The 16,275-nt window shown below is 35.1% G+C and overlaps 1 long non-coding RNA gene across 1 annotated transcript; it reads right to left on the reverse strand.

The window, feature by feature from the left end:
* Positions 1–7,466: 7,466 nt before the first annotated feature.
* On the reverse strand, positions 7,467–15,946 carry LOC114900525. The gene is made up of 3 exons (XR_003794861.1): positions 15,878–15,946; positions 8,643–8,731; positions 7,467–7,632 (listed from the first exon to the last, which is right to left on the reverse strand). It is a non-coding gene; the product is annotated as an uncharacterized LOC114900525 (long non-coding RNA).
* Positions 15,947–16,275: the final 329 nt, after the last annotated feature.

Below are 16,275 nucleotides of genomic sequence, written 5' to 3' on the forward strand. Positions count from 1 at the left end.
ATAATGCTTCACTATGGATTTTAGGCAACATATTTTTGATGTCACTGTTATTATTATCCCTCTAAGAGAAAGAGACCTCAAATAAAAGATTGGTACTAGTGCCAATTCCATTGATCAATATGTTTTTAAACTTAATAATATTCTCCAAGTTAAACAAACTCATATATATTTATGAGTTTATTTAAAAGTTCCAGATATATGTAACCAGTCTGCTACTGATGTTTAAACTCTGTTGTCCTAATTAATAAATAAATTCCAGATTTATAGTCATTACAATGTTCCTTTTGCCTCAGAAATCTTTGTGTATTTCCTAACATAATATAGCACTGAACCATTTGCTGCTCTCAGAAATTCTAAACAGAAGGAAATGTTTATATCCAAGACTTGGGAAAGAAGAGACCTTTTGACATTACTTTGAAAAAGTGTGAGATTGCTTTTTTAGACCATATTTTGATGGCTGGGACTCATTCTTCAAAGTTCCACAAAGTGGCATACAGGACACAAGAGTCTTAGGTGTGAAGTTAGGACCTGTGGTGACCTTATGCCTAGTAAACCTTCTGACTTCTGACTCCTACAGTTATCACAGCTGACCTCTGTTATTCTCGTTGCCCCTTTTGCCTCATTAAAAAAAAAAAACTTCTAGATAACTTATTTATATCTTCACTATATCTAAAGAATTATTCCTTGTTTCCACTTTACTCAATTTTTGTCTGGAATGTTCCACTAGAGACCAATTAAGAATAACCTGTTTAACAGCAAAGCATTCTTCCTGGAACAAGAAAAATCTCACAGGTGATAACCTCTTAATCCAGAAACAAAAGAGGAGTGGTATTTGAAAACTCATCTTTTTAGAAACATGAAACTGATCTTGAAGTTTCAAAAGATTTCTAATCACAATTATTTAGTAGGTTTAGAGAATATTGTGGAAAATCATACTAAATTTACAGCAGTTTTTAACAGCAATACAATATAAATTATCTGAGCTGAGTAACTTCTAAACTATTAAAGCTGTTTAAAGCATTCTTTGGAAATTATACTTTTACCAAAACTAAATGACTGAGATATTTCTATTTTAGAAATTTATTACATGAAATCACAACAACTCGAGTTCAAATTTTAACTATCATAGAAATGGCACAGATTTGATACAGAAGGCCTCAAGGATAACACATTTCTGTTATTGTTTTGTCTCATTTATATGTTCTATTGTGACTGTATACATGCAATGGATTCAAACCCATTAGTCTACCTGATTTGAATTTTAAAAATTGTCTGAATTATGATGGAAATGACAAATATAGGTGACATAAATTCTAAAATAATTGAAAAAAAGTTTAAAATGCAGCAATTCCAGTGATTCTAAAAAAGTTTGATGTTTTAATTGGAGTTATTTCTTTATCCACTGTATCAGAGTTCAGGAAGAAAAAATTGGTACACTTAAATGCATTAATGAAAGATAATATAATGAAGGGGTAATTTCTGAAAGCATGGATAAGTCCCCTATTAAGGGGCTACTAGTGGGTGGTGAAGCACCACCCAGGTTATAGAAAAGAGGAGGGCTGCCATGATCCCTAAGCCCAAAGAGGAGTGAATATTATCTGAGACTAGAGATCACTGTAGCCATGAAAGAGGGGCTGACCTATGGACCTGCTGTCTCAGAGCACTGATTGTCAAATAGATGTTTCTGGGTCAGTATCACCATTACCTGAGAAATTATTAGAAATGCAAAGGTTTGGGCTTCACTACATATCAACTGTATTAGAAACTCTTGGGACAAGACCTGGAAATTTATATTTTAACAAACCCTCCAAGTGATTCGAATGCATATTTAAGTCTGAGAACCACTAAGAACCACAGTCACCACAGTGGGAGGAAAATAATAAATACCCTGAAATCTTTCTTTTCCAGACATCCAGTCATTGGCTAGTGACACTTATTGGCCAAACTACTTGAAAGGCATAGGTAAGGGAGCCCAGGTGATGTACTTTCTATGTGTCAGCTTCCCAGGGCATAGAGTAGGGTGCAGAAAGGCAGGGAATGGGAGGTGGTGGAGAGATGCAACTACAGAATAATCAGTAAGCCTATCATTCAATAGAAGCTTACCTTTTAAATTATATTATTTCTATGTATCAAGATTAATGTTTTCATTAGGAGCCTAAACTAGTTAGGTTCTAGGTGGGTGAATAAGATTATCAAAAGTATGTTTAATATGCTTTTTCTCATACATATATAATATGTATTATATATAATATATATTTTTCTTATATATAAATATATATATTACATATATATAATTACAGCAAATCTCAAATGTTGAGAATATAGTATGTTATCTATACTAGAAGCTTTATTTATCATTACTACATCTGAATTAATAATTACAAAAGTACTTTAAGGGTCTTCATTTTAATGATGAGGAAATTAAGACTCAGAGAGATCAAATAACTTGCCTGAAGTCCCTTAGCTAGTAAAGTGACAGATGTGAGATTCAACTCTAGATCCTTTTTTATGCCAAAGCCTTTCCATGGCAAATAGTACTACTTATGCAAAAGTAGCCAAGTTATACTATGCTTAATCCATTGATGGATTGTGCCCAGGCACTAAATTGGCTTTCTCTCATATGGAGGGTGACCTCAGTAGAGTCCCAACTTATGCATGTTGTCCTGGAATAGCTAAAATGTCCAGATTTTGATAATAAACTATATGGTCACTATCTCCTTATGCCATATACATATGATTCCTTTTAAAAATGTAATCCTGAATGTATAGAGAAAAAAACAGTTGGATATCTAGGTTGGAGGCACTCCTCATCACACTTGTCAATTCTACTAGAAAACACAAATGAGACTCCAATCTCAAAAGGCATTGACTTCCTGAAAAAAAATGATTTAGAGGGAGGAATTCTGCATATTCCAGACTTGAGGCCATATCTTGCTAAGGTTGCAGAAATTTAAGATGGCATTCACTACAAAAAACTAATAATAAAAATACCCTCTTGTCATTGCTACTTAAGATAGAATATTTATTACCTTTCCCCTGATGCAGACAATTCTTGTGGATGGTATGCAGAATATATAATTAAAAGTCTCTAGGCTTGGAGGTGTTCCATGATTAATGCTTCAGGTAGGCATTTTGATTCCTGTACTAATAGAACCTGACTGACTCTGAAATGCTGGTATTCTTCAGGTACCTCAGGAGTAATAAAAAGTTGTTCTTGGCTTATTATGAAATTCCCTGAGTTATTAATTATAGCTGCCCAAATTAGAAAGTTTATAATTAAACATATAATTTACTGTTCTACTTTTGTATAAAGTAAATTGAGGCAATTAGATTTCTTTTGATTAAGCATATGGAGCCAGTTACAAAGTACACAGGTGTGAACAAGCAGAAAGTGGGCTACAAAAACATCTATGTTTCAAGTGTGTTTTGTCACTTTGCTGTCATTTCCTGGCCAAAGTAATTATGTTAATCCATTTGAAGTGGATTTCTTCAGTTTTTCTGGTTTGCTGCTGCTTTGTTTATTCTTTTGCACTGTTAGGTGCTTAACTAGCAGCAAGTAATGATCAAGTGTAAGTACCAGCTAATAACAAAGATAATTTTGGCTAGGAATACCCACGCAATACCATTTTGGTGAACATCTTTTGTGCCATTCAACCTCTGCCTAAGTCCCACAATGCATGTGACATTTGAAAAACTACAATTGGAAACAATTATGCATTTTTCTCAGTTTTATTGCATTAATAATCTCTTTCACTGTTTGCAGTCTTCAAGAGAATTATATCTATCTTCCCCACTGTTTGTGTTATATTGTGTATATTATAGTTGAAACTCAAAGTGTTTTATTCAGCAGTTATCTTTCTGGGAAGGAATTTCTCCATTGTTCACTAGGGAAATTGTTTTCATGTTAAAGACAAATATTCCCTGAGTATCAACAAAATTATGACAAAGGTTTCTTAAATATTTCAACCATGGTTTGTAAAATTAGTAACATTAGCTTGTACATGAATATGCCATTGTTTTCAAAATGTATGTATGTTCTGTTTTAAATAGTAAAATATCTCTTAAAAATAGCTAATGAGAGCTTCCCTGGTGGCGCAGTGGTTGAGAGTCCGCCTGCCGATGCAGCGGACACGAGTTTGTGCCCCGGTCTGGGAAGATCCCACATGCCGCGGAGCGGCTGGGCCCGTGAGCCATGGCCGCTGAGCCTGCGCTTCCGGAGCCTGTGCTCCGCAACGGGAGAGGCCACAACAGCGAGAGGCCCGCGTACCGAACAACAACAACAAAAAAAGCTAATGACTTTATAGTGACTTTTTGTCCTTGTATATTTTGTAAATCAATAGCTAAGAAATGTGTAATTACTATTAATATGTAGTCAACATTTTTTTTAATGTTTCAATTATTAAATTGAGTGAAAGAAGCATCCCATTTCTTTGTGAGTCTTACTTTTAGCAGTCTACAACTTTACCAGATATAGCCAGTGACTGTAAACATTACATAAAAAGAAAACTACTTGTTGTGGACAGACTCTAAGATGATGCCTGTGATCTCTGTGTCTTGATATTTATGGCTTTGTGTAACTCCTTCACTTAAGTGTGAGCAAGGCTGTGACGCATTTTTAACCAATAGAATGTGGCAAAAGTGATAGGGTGCCATTTTAATGATTACATTATATTATATTATTATTATTATGTTATTATAGTATTATCACATTATATTATATCTGTGACCTTTGTCTTTTGAGAAGATTCTGTCCCTGTTTTGAAGAAGCAAGTTGCCATGTCAGGTGGCCCATGCAGCAGGGAATTAGGGGCAGCTTCCAACTGATAGCCATCAAGAAACTGAAACACTCTGTTCTACAACCACAGGGAACTAAATTGTGCCAGAACCACATAAACTTTAAAATTGATCCTTCTCCAGTTGAGCCTTGAGATGAGAATTCAGCACTGTCCAAGACTTTGGTTTTAGCCTTGTGAGACTCTAAGCAGAGAACCAAGCTAAATTGTATCCAAACTCCTTGACCTCAAAAACAGAGATATATTAAATCAATGTTATTTTAAGCCACTGTTCGTGGCAATATCATTACACAGCGATAGAAAACTAATATCCTGGATAAGGGTGCATCAACAAAGAAAGCAATCAATGTTGGAGAAGCAGTAAACTTCCCACCAATCAACTCCAGCCAAGTTGGAGAAAAGAAGATAGCATGTTTTAGTTCAGCGCAATAGATATCAGTAAAGATAAATTCCTGTTAAAACCTGCTAGAGTTTACTACAGTCTGGCTTCTGACCCCATTCCACTCAAATTTTTCCTGAGGATGATTCAAAGTCACCTGGGTTTGTGAAGCATTTTGAGCAGCTGGAATTACATTCAGCAAAGTCTTGTTACTCTCAGACATCATCAAATAGATCTTATCTCAAAAGACAAGATAGAAATTGTGGAAAGTCCTAATAATCCCCACCTATTTGTAAAGCTGGAACTATATAAACTCATCAGTGTTATTCTAGCTAGGACTTCTGCAGGGGCAGAATGGGCTGCTCCAGAAGATGAAGCTTTCCTGTGGCTCCTCTAATACATGGCCCAATCATATTCTTAGCCTAGGTTCTCCTTAGGAGATGCACTAATGAAGGAATCATTGATGAATCACAAGGGTGAGAATGTGTAGCCAAGAAAGTATACTAACCCCTATGGTATGTACCACATTTACCAAAGAAATAGTCATAGAAATAAGATCTCACTCCCAGGGTATTCTTTGCTACTAACAAAACATAAATTCCTGGCTCCCGGTTTCAGCTCCAACATGTAAAGAGCTTGAAGTAATCACTCCTGTCCTCACAATAAGAAAAAGATGAAAAAATGAAAAATCAAGGACTTTTCTTTGACCCATCAAAGAACTGAGTTTGAAGGGTAAACTGTCACCCTGAAACCCTCAGAGGCACATGAAAACATAGTCACAGAAAACATCTAATTACATCATGCAGATGCTACTGGACTCATAAACTGGTAGCAACACTTAAATAGTAACTTTGACAAATTTCTGGAGGATGAGTGTAAACTAGCATAAAATGAGAAATTCCTGAGGACAAAAATTCTGCACATTTTATCTCCAGGAATGCCTCCAGGTTGCAACAGTGAAGAGCTGCAAGATATTATTTCCAGGATTAAACTGGAAGAGGGGAAAATTAACCTCTGAGAAATACAATACAAAGAGGTTTCTTAATAACAATGCCTACACTCCAAGCAAAAAAACTTTACCAGAGTTTTGCCCCACCTAGGGGAAGAGTACTCAACTCTAACTTCCTCTAGGTTTTTTGTCTCACCAGAGGGAGGGCAACAAAAGCTGAGAAACACTAGCGAAACTCATAGCACAAGGATACAGTCCCAATAAAAGAGAAAGTTATAGTCAAGGGAAATGGGCCCGCTAAAAGACTGAGATTTAATCATAAGATTATTGAATGCTTCCCCTCCCCCATACCTTACCACCATACCAACAGGCTCCAGTATAACAGTGGATTACAACTGAAAATTGTGCAAATACAAACTCTATCTAAGATGGAGTTCTTAAGGCAGACAGATACAATAAAGAAGACACAAAACAAGGACACTAGAGTAATTTGAAGTCTTTGGTGTCTACAGCTACAGGCAAACATTAAACGCAACCTAATTCCTAGCCAGATTAACATAAAATTTCACACTAATGGTCTTTTACCTCAGTTCCTGTTATTCAATACATAATGTTCAGCTTTCAAAAAACTTAAAAGGCAAGCAAAAAAACAGCCAATAAAGAAAAAGCAAGTATTGTAATTAGACTCACTAAGATATAGCGCACATTTAGGAATTACCAGGCAGGGAACTTAAAATAAGTATAATTAATATGTTAAAGGGTTATAGTGGGAAATTTTAGGTAATATGCAAGAACATAGGAGTAATGTAAACAGAGAGAAGGAAACTCTGAGAAATAATCAAAAGGAACACTAGAACTCAAAACTACTGCTGCAGAAATGAAGAATACCTTTGATAGGCCCACCAGTATGCTAGGCACAGCCAAGGAAAGAATCACTGAGCTTGAAGTTACATCAATGGAAACCTCCAAAACTGAAATGCAAAGAGAAAAAATCGTTACATAGGTATAATTGGAATTGCCAGGAAAATGAAAAACAAAATGCATACACTTAGGCATATCATATTCAAACTGTAGAAAATCAAAGAAGAAGGGACAAAACAGTAAAATCTTCCAGAGGGGAAAAGACTGTATCTATAGAGGAAGAAAATATCTATAAAACACTTATCTGTTAAAGGACCTGTATTTAAAATATGCAAAGAATTCAAAGTTCAAAAATAAAGAAACATAAAACCCAATATTAAAATGTTCAAAAGACCCAAAAACTGCAAATTGAAACAGTTAGATATGACTGTTAAAATCTAAAAACAACAACAATAAAAACAACGACAACTGACAATACCAATTGCTGATGAGGTGGAGCATCAGGGACTCTCATTCATTGCTGGTGGAAATGCAAAATGGTACTGCCACTTTGGAAAACAGTTTGTCAGTTTTTTCAAATGTAAACAATCTTTCCATATGATCCATCAATGGAACTTCCAGATGCTTGAAAACTCCTGTCCACATAAAACCTGCATGGAAATATGTAGCAGCTTTATTCATGAGTAACCCAAGCTACAAGAAACCAAGATGTCACTCAATCAGTGAACAGGATAAACTGTGATTCATCCATATAATGGAATATTATTCAGTGATAAAAAAGATCTATCAAGCCATGAAAATATATGATGAAACTTAAATGCATAGTGTTAAATGCAAGAAGCCAGTCTGAAATGGCTACTATATATTAAAATATATATATATTCATATATCAAATTATATGATATTCTTGAAAATTATATCTATAGAGACAGTAAAAATATTAGTAATTGCCAAGAGTTCAAGGGAATGAAGGGCATGATTAAATAGGTGACACAAAGAAGAATTTTTATCATTGTGAAACTATTCTCTATGATACTGTAATTATAGATACATGACACTGTGCTTTTGCCAAAACCCTCAGATATTTATAGCACACAAAAATTTTAATGCATGCAAATTTAGTAAAAAGATATTTAGATTATCAGGGAAACCTCAGAATAAAATGCAGAATGTGACAAATCAATCTAAACATATTACAAATGTATGAAACAATCTCACTGAAGGGAGCTGGAAAAAGGTGCTGATTTAAATATATCTGTAAATGAGTGAAATTTGTAAAACTAAAGGAAAAATAAAATCACCATAAACACTGTGTTCTAGCTAATAAAACTGTTTCCCATGGGGATAAAGTTAACAATTATGATGCTGTTATGCATGTATACTGGAACTAAACAGTTACATAAATGGATGATAAATAGTGGGAGCAGGTTTTCTCACATATTGGAGTGGGGTTTTACAGATAAGTGAGGGAAGGAGGTTAAAATGATAAATGTGATAATGGGTTATAGTTGGAGACATCAGTATGAATTTATGTTAGCTTACTATAGATACAGGTGGTTACATATTAGAAATATTTACAGATACGTGTATATACAAGGGTTAGTATACACTCATACATTCTCTTGGCCTGTCATCTGAGAGACCCGAGAAACAATCATACCTCAGTAGCAAGGAGAATGCTGAAATCCAGACCTTGTTTCTAATATCCAGTTAGAAGAGAACCAGACCTCTTTAAAGAAATGGCTGATTCTAAGACAGGGATAGGAAAAATACAAAATGAGTCTGCAGCAAGGAGAGTGGAATAGTGCTCTTAAAAAAACCCCACAATGATAGGACATATCAAAGGGACACAGGAGTCAACTGAGAGAGTTCACAATGGCCACTGCTGGAACATTTGAGCAACAAGATAAAGTAGTATTGGATCATAACTGAAATATCCATGAGGCCCCCATGATATAAATAAACTGGATAGAACTGACAAATTTCCCATACAGAAGAATTTTTTTATGTAGATACTTTGTCCTCGAGGAGATGGAGCATAAATGCCTACTCCTAGATATGGGCTATGTGTAATAATTTTTTTTCCAAAGAGCACAGGATAGAGAAGAGAGAAAAAAGATTAACTTTACAGTGGAGAAAATTGACAAGCACTACTTTAGCTTGTTGGTCAAGATCAACATCAATGGCTGATGTTATCCTATCAAAAATAAATCCTGTTGGTAGTGTACACTTGATTGATGGCCTGAAAATGAAAATCTCTCTAGTTGTTCACCCCAATCCCATAACCTTTATCACAATAAAAATATCAGATACATTTCAATAGCAGAAAATTCTACAAAGTGCCTGATAGACCAAACGATGTCTTTTTGTTTGTTTGTTTTGTTTTTTGTTTTCCCCATGGCTTGGTGGAGGGGTTTCAAATCTCATGATGTCTGGAGAAAATGGATGCCTTTTCTGCTGTCTTTCTCTGCTTGTAATTAAGGCAACTTTCAGCAAAACCACATTAGCATGGCCACAGCATTTGGTTATATTTTAAAATTTGTGTTTTAATTTCTGTTAATCCATTTTCTTTCTGAATGGCTGGAAGAATCGGGATAAATATGGGCTATCTAAGACAGTGTTAATGGCATTATTTCTTTTCAGAATCAACCTTGGCAGATAAATAATAAAGCCTCTTCTCTTAATGAGATTTCTAAACTGCATCATTTCTTTCAATATTTTTCTTCCCTATCCATAACTTCACTTCTCTTTATTTTTTTAACATAAAAAATAAAATGGTAGTGACCAAAGCCTTGTTGTAAGTGCATCATAAAGACATATATATTGGCCTTCAAGGCACATTTATTGTTGATGAATGACAACTATGCAGAGAGAAAGTGTTTATGTTTGCTTTTTCCCCTCCCCAAAATCGCTGACAGTTTCTAAAAATCTTAATAGACCTTTAGCATCATAATTAATGAGAAAGCCTATGGATGCATTGAACATAGGTCTTCTACCTTGGCTTTGACTGCCCCACTTTTTGGTATTAGGTAATTGTTCAAATTAGTGTTATTAACCAGAATGAGGGCATATAGGTATAGTTATTGCTTATATCATGGCCCAACAAAGAAGGAAGAGGGTTGTTAGGAGGAATGGATGTTAATTCAGTTCACTATGATTTCACCAGTTCTGAGTTAAAGATAATAAAAACAGTTCATTTATATGCCTCCTAAAATATTAAAAGATAATCTACAGCTCATTTATTGTATATTAAGACAGATATCTTAGCTGTATAACTAAATTAAAGCTAACAAAAATCTAATACTCTGTAGTCCCTTCTGATATTCTCTCCACTACTTTTCCCCCAAGGAAATGTTACAGAATCTCATTTTTAATTCTGAGATGAAGACATGGTTAGAGTCATATATTATACAGCTCACCACATTCACAAAAGGCATAATTTGACCATAGTATTACAATAATTGAGGCATAGCAGGTTCTCCTGGATAATATTCATACTCCCTAGAATTAGCCTGTAGTGCCTGCTTTTTTTCAGAGCTGTAAAAAGTGTTTTAAATTCTTTATTCTGTTTTCTTGAAACAGTTCATAAGGGTTGACCACTTTATTTTTATATTTAATTGACAGAAAATCAAAAGACAAGTAGACAAACTAGACGGCAGACTGGAGCTTGTCAAAGGTATAAGTAGGCATTTAATTCTCTTGTTACACTGTTCAATGCATGAATCTCAGCAATTTGCCTTATTTTCTTTCATCATTAAGTATATTGACTATTCTTCTGATAGTTACAGTAACTATGACTATATCTTCTGTTGATGACTTCTGAATCTGCTACCGAGCCAAACTTGAGTCTGCTTGCCCATGCACATTAAAGCCAATTTACTGACACTGGGTTGTGGTGAAGGAAAGTGGAGCATTTATTCCAGGGTGCCAAGCAAGGAATCGGGGGCAGCTCATACTAGAAAAACACAAACTCCTTGATGGGTTTTAGGAAAGCATTTTTAAAGGCAAGGTGATAGAATGGAGTAGTAAGGTCTGTGACCAGCCCATGCACAATTCTTTGACTGGTTGATGGTGAGGTAACAGGGTGGTGACACAGGGGTTAATATTATCAATCCTCAGGCTCCATAGGCCTGCGGGTTACATGCTCACAGTCATCAAGTAGTTAACTTCTTCCATTTGGTGGGTGTTTTAGCATCATAAAATAACTCAGGAAGTGTACATCAGATACTGTTATCTATGTACGTCTGAAAGGAGCAAAAACAGGACCTGGAGGGAGGGGTTTCTCCCAGGAAGGTGCCATAGTGTCCTCCTCGATTACAAATCTAAATCTTCTGTCACCATCTTGCATTTAAATTAAAATCCAATATTCCAGCATCTCATTAGACATTTTTGGAGTTAATCTGTCACCTTGAAATCAATACATAAGAGATTGAGATCTCCAAAACTGGCTCTTCTCTCCATCTCTTGTGTTTACCAGTGACATCAAAATTTTTGGAATCACCCAGGCTTGAAAATGTCAAGTTGCCTTTGAACTAGATAAAGTGTAAGCATGTTACTTTCTTCAAACCCTTAATTCTATAGATCACAAAGAAAATTTTTGCTTTGGGGATTTTGGGAAGCAACTATTTCCTCATAATCGCCTTCATATTAATTGCTTTCCTCTTTAACACCACTGACACCACTTTGTACTAAAACAGAGGTCAGCAAACTTTTTCTATAAAGGGCTGTAGAGTAAATACTTTCATCTTTGCAGGTTATTTGGTCTCTGCTGCAACATTCATCTCTGCATTGTAGAACAAAATAGTCATAGAAAATACGTAAACAAATGGGCATGGCTGTGTCCAATAACACTTTATTTACAAACACAGGTGTCTGGCAGGATTTGCCCCATGGACTGTAGTTTGCCAATTCCTGCAATATCCTTGCCAACACATAACTGGATCACCAGACATCTTCTCATTGCCTGGCCTGAAAAATGTTCTCCCACAAGCGTATCTGTCTACAAATAGCTATTTGTTCAACATTCTTCAAGGATTGTTGTTTCCATTATACAGTTCTTTTACTAAATTTTTTCAAGTGGTCCTCAAACAGAAGTTGGCATTGACCATTAGTTTTGTAATAAGCTCTGCACATGGTTATAAAGAAAAACCAAAAACAGAACAGTTCTTGCCCAAGTAGAAATACCCCCTTAGTGGCAACTTTAAGTCAAGTTAAGGCTTGAAGTCTTCTTCCACTCTCTTATTTCAATTCTCTTTCAACTACAACACTTTGCCAGTCTACAATTCCTTTAAATCCTCAAGGTGCATGCTCTGTATTAGAGAATACCACATACGAATGCACATATAAATATGTGTAAATATTGAAATCTATTTTTCTATATATTCATAAGCACATAAGTTATTGCTTTGTGGGTTTGATATTATTTCATGTGTATTAGTAGTATCCTTAAGTATACTCTATATTATTCCTAAAGTATAAGGAACCAAGTCATATACTTTCCTGTGAGAACAATTGACCCTCTGAATCCACATAGCTTAACCATCAGGGCTTAGGCATGAGACCATTTATGTCAAGATGACTTTTCTGTTTGTTCCAAGAAATTCTAGCCTGAGAAAATAAGACTTCAAACTAATTAGTAACTTCATTGTCTTTTTCAATTTGTTTCAAAAGATTTGTGTGTCCATGTCCAGGTAAACAGTTTCCTCCTCTATGCAAACAACCTCTTCTTAAGATTGTTCATGTGGGCAAACAGCTGGCTTACCAAGGAACAGTTTATTTATCAAGATCTATTTCAAGATCCTCACCTCTCTTTACTCCCCAATATTATGTGATGAACTCTGCCAAATTCCAATTGGTCCCTGCCATGAAAAACCTTAAACTACATGAGCCCAGAACCCAATACAGGATAAATTTTTTTCCTTTACATTTTTCTGTAATATAGTTTTGTTTTGCTGTCTTGACACAATTTTGAATACATGGCTAGAGTCCAGATGGTTTTCCTTCTTGGATGGCTGATTAAGTCCACATTCCAACCACTTCCCTTATTGGGCCCTCATAATCCTAGCCAATAAGCACCTTCACTAATCACTCCAGGGACATGTACCAGACAACTAGAGACAGTTCCTTTGTCTTGGATTCCAGGAAATTATTCAAATTAGCTAATCCACATGGAGCCCATAAAACCACCTCCCACTTACCATATCTAAACTGCACCCAACAGCTCCAGTTTGCTGTTACCCTGTTCTCTGGTACATATGTGTCCCTGCCTGGCAGCCTTCTCTCATTTGCAGTTGTAAGCAACAAAAAGTTCTGTCTTTCATCTATTTGAGTGTCACTGTATCCTGCCATCAAAAAAACCTTTAAATCTTAGAAAATACCCCCAACAAGACACTACTAGAAGTCTGTCAAGAAGGTGCTCTCCTCACTACAATAGGCATTGATGATGAACTTGTTATTCCAATGGCATTTTCAGGAGTTGGCAGGCAACACCTCTGTCCTCCAGATCACATTTCCCAAGGTTGGAGACTCTGTTAATTAATTGATGGTAGGTTGCATTTTCTCTCATGTTCTTTATTCTTCTATTCTACAGGCACAATTTTTCCCCCTTAGAATAAGCATATTCTGAATTTCTGAGCCACTTGACCCCTAATTTAACTTACCACAGAATGTGGACCATTAATTACAAACTAGTTCTTCAGAAAATATTATTTTAGTATATTTAAGGTACGTTAAAATGTTTCATAAATTAGAACTTTAAACACAGTCACCAAATCACTAAGAAAACATTTATTTCCCAAATCTGTAGGTGACGAGGAGGGGAAAGAAAGCTTAATTTAGTGCCTATGATCGACCAGGCTCTGTGTGAGGCACTTTCATATACTCCACTGATTTAATCCTCACTATAACACAGAGAAGAGGGTTATTATACCTGACTTACAGGTGAGGAAAACAAAATCTCACAGTTTGTGGCTTCTTACTTGCCTGAGCCAGTTTTAACTCCTCTTATTAACATTCAAAATTCTTTCCTTTTATTGGATACCTGCTCTGCATCAGCACTGTGATCAGCACTTTACACAACAATGCAAGATAGATATATTTATCTCTCATTTACAATGGAGGAAATAGCTTTCCAGGTATGTAAAGTGAGGCACCTTAGGAGCAACCTAATATATTCTAAAGCCATCCCTTTATCTGCTCCCCTTGCCATATTGGGAATGACATTTAAAAGCAAAGCATCTTATACTGTATTTAGTCCAAGTGCTTGAGAAATTCTGCTTCTCCAGTAGCCATTTTCCAAGTATAACTCAAGAATTATTTTTGTTTTTTCTGCAACACTTAATTTTTCTCTTTTCCATTAAACAGCTAAATTTGTTTCCCTTCCCTGAGATTTAACTTCAAACCCTGGTTCTCTTTGTTCCCCATGTAACAAATAGGAAGTAATAATGATGCTTTAACTTAGTCACTTGAATGGAGAAATAATCTTACATTTTCAAAGTTTAGCATGTTTTGAAATAACACATCTTGCTTATTAGGAGTAGTGACAATTAAGAGTAAAGAAGATACAAAAGGAAAGCAAATGACGTCAGTTGCTTCAATGACTTTAGTCACTGACCATCTAAAACTCACCTTCATCTGTGATCATAATATATGAAGACGGTTGAACTGGCGACACTATTGGTAATTGAAAATCACCCATGTGTGATGATAACGTTTTCAGAAGATTCAGGAGTTCTTGTACAAAAGTTGAATATGTCCCCATTTAAATGTGACTAATATTTACAAAGGAATGAGGTCATTTTTCAATACTGAGCAAGAAACTTTGTTCAGTCAATGAAGCACATCTCCACATTTAACAAACAATAAATACAAAAATGTATATCAATAAAACACACTGATGTTTTCACTTTAAAGGAAGGGTGATATTTTTGCAAATTTTCATATAAGAAAATATTGTCTAATTTTCAAACAAAGCATTGTTGATAAGTGACCTCTGTCTCTATCACCACCACTGTTTGCAAATTTTAAAGATCTAGTCAACTCTTGAGGATGAGGCTGGGGACAAGTAAATACATTTTAATTGAGCTTCACCAGAATGATTCAGACCACAGTGGACTATCTCTTCACTAAACCCAAAGTTTTACTGTTTGCATGACTTATTTGGCTATGAACTATCATTAGAACAGTGCATCATTATCTTGTTTTTTTTACATATTCGAGGTGTTTATTTTTCTCTCAACAGCCAAAATGAATTTTTTGGTATCCTTGAGAGTAAATTTAATCCACAAGAAAAAAAAAAAAAGATTTAGGGCTTTTTGGATTTTTTTAATATTAAAATTCAATTATATAAAGTTATAAATTTAAAATTATAGTCTCTTCTTAACCTTTAAAGTGCACCTTAAAAATCTTATTCTTTACTTAATTTTGAAAATCGCTTTTAGAGGGCTTTAAGCTTAATTAAATAAGATACTTTAAACATATTCAATTAAATTTATAAGTATAATCAACCTTTTTTTTTAGCTACTTCAATTGTTTAACAAAAACCTTTTCCCAAATTAAGTTATTCTTATAAACCTCACCAATTAAACTTGTAAATATATTAACTTCATTCTTCTTAGCATTTCAGCATTATTTACATAAGTAAAAGTGCCTTATGCTTTTCAATTTAAAATATTAGTCTAAGTCAGCTACTCAAATATATATTTAGTCTTGTAGGTAGTAAAATATACCAAAATTTTCTCAATCATTACATTTTAAGCACTGAATATATACCATTTATAACTAAAATTAAGAGAAATTACTAATACTAAGGTTTTTTTAATTACCTTCACTATTTCTGTCCTGAATTACAATGATCTCAAGGGTAAAAAAACACATTTACTCATTAATTCATCATACCCAGTAGTCCGAGGTGACTCAAAGGCTGCAGACTTCAAGAGCAATTTTTCCTGAGCCCCAGAGATGGTGTCTCAGCACTTCCTGTAGTTGTTTTGTTACCAGGTTGGCACACATTGTGTCAAATAGCTTCAACCGAGGAGGTCAACAGAATACCAAACCAGCAATCCTGGTCCTTGTGATAGCAAGCAAAGCATTGCAGACTACTATCGGGCTTAAGTGAAAAACAATGTTTATTAAAGCATAGTTACACTCTCAGAGGGAGAGCAGGCTGTTTCTGTGAAGTGAAACCAGCCCTCTTGTACAGGCTTAAGGGTGTTTATAAGGAGTGATCTGTGAGGAGGCGGGGTGAAATCATGGGTGAATGACAGAGAATCATTATTTGATTGACAGTCCTGAGT

This window comes from Monodon monoceros, unplaced genomic scaffold (assembly GCF_005190385.1).
Source record: "Monodon monoceros isolate NGI ecotype Baffin Bay Population unplaced genomic scaffold, NGI_Narwhal_1 Super_Scaffold_19, whole genome shotgun sequence".
Classification (NCBI taxonomy): domain Eukaryota; kingdom Metazoa; phylum Chordata; class Mammalia; order Artiodactyla; family Monodontidae; genus Monodon; species Monodon monoceros.